The following is a 1,674-nucleotide window of genomic DNA, read 5'->3' as shown; positions in this document are numbered from 1 at the left end:
ACCAGTCCCTGGAGAAGGATATCATTGTTGGTAAAATAGAAGGTCAGTGAAAAGGAGGAAGACCCTCAATGAAATGGATTGACACACTTGCTACAACAATGGGCTCAAACATAGCAACAATTGTGAGGATGGTGCAGGACAGGGCAGTGTTTCGTTCTGTTGTACACAGGGTCACTATGAGTTGGAACCAACTCAACGCCATCTAACAACAACAACCACATGGAGGGAAACTGTTTTGGGTAGTTGGAAAAAAATTGAATTGACGTGTTTATATGAATAGCATAATTTAATATTGTAATTAATAAAGGAATATTATCCACATGCATGGTTAATAATACTTGGATATTATATATAAGAATAGATGCGGTGTTTTTGAAAGTGATACCCACTGTCTTAGTCCCTGTTCTCTAGAGGAGCAAAACCAGTGAAGCGTACATAAATATATATAGAGAGAAATTAGTTCAAGGAAATGGATCGTGCATTTGTGAGGAAATGGCTCACGCAGTTGTGGGGCTAGTAGTCCCAAGTCTGTGGGTCAGGGACAGGCTGAAGACCTCTACTCTGTCACATGTTTGCAGGGACCGACGAAGCCAAAATCTTCAGGTCAGGTGGTAGGCTGTAGGCCTCTGCTGGCTCACAGGGTTGCGGGTGTTGATGAATCCAAAATCTGCAGGCCAGGTGGTAGGCCAGAGACTTCTGCAAGCTTATATCCCAAGAACTGGAGGTCAGACGACGAGAAAAGTACAAGGTTGAGAAAGAGAGGGAGCTTTGCCAGAATATCCGTTTGTATACTGGAAGCAGGCCACATTCCCAGGGAAACTCCCCTTTCAACTGTTGCCTGTTCACATCAGATCACAAAATTACACAGTGTCTGCCAAGCCACAGAGAGTCATAGCCTAGCCAAGTTACCATAGTACATTAACCATCATACTCACTATATCACATACTCACTATATCAAAAATGAGGAGGGAGTGAGGCACAATAGAGTGAGCACTCATTTGGAATCAAAAGACCTGTGTTCATGTCCAAGCTTTGCCCTGGCTATGTACGTTAACCATTTGAGCCTCAGTTTCTTATCTGTGAAATGGGTAGAAAAACCCTCATCTTGCCAATATTGTGCTAGGTACTCAGGATAAAATGATGAGGAAAAGCAGATACAATCCGTGCTATCATGGAGTTTAAAATGTAATGGGGGGAGAAAGAATAATCAAATAATTTAATGAATGGCTATAAAATTACAGCTTTGTTGATAGGAAGGAATGGCACGTGGGACATATAACGGGAGGGTTTGAGGTCATGATATTTGAGATGAAATCTGTTAATAAGGTGGAGGAAGTGAGTCATAAAAGTTTAGAACAACAACAAAAAAAGACATGCAAAGTGAAAAGGGATTTATGGCATCTACAAGGGCAGAGTTTTGTTCTATTATGCATAGGGTCGCTATGAGTCGGAACAGACTTGACGGCACCTAACGACAATAACAACAACAACAAGGACTAAGCAAGGTGATAGAGACGGAAGAGCACATAGTTTGAGACAAAGTTGGGGAGGTAGGTGGGAGCCAGACCCTTCCATCGGTCTGTAGAAGCCATTGTCATAACTTTGATCTTTGTCCTGAGACCAGCAGGAGCATGGCATGGTCAGGGTAACTTTGAGAGATGCACACTCTGACT

This window comes from Trichechus manatus, unplaced genomic scaffold (assembly GCF_000243295.1).
Source record: "Trichechus manatus latirostris isolate Lorelei unplaced genomic scaffold, TriManLat1.0 scaffold00053, whole genome shotgun sequence".
Taxonomy (NCBI): Eukaryota; Metazoa; Chordata; class Mammalia; order Sirenia; family Trichechidae; genus Trichechus; species Trichechus manatus.
This window is presented reverse-complemented; position numbering follows the sequence as displayed.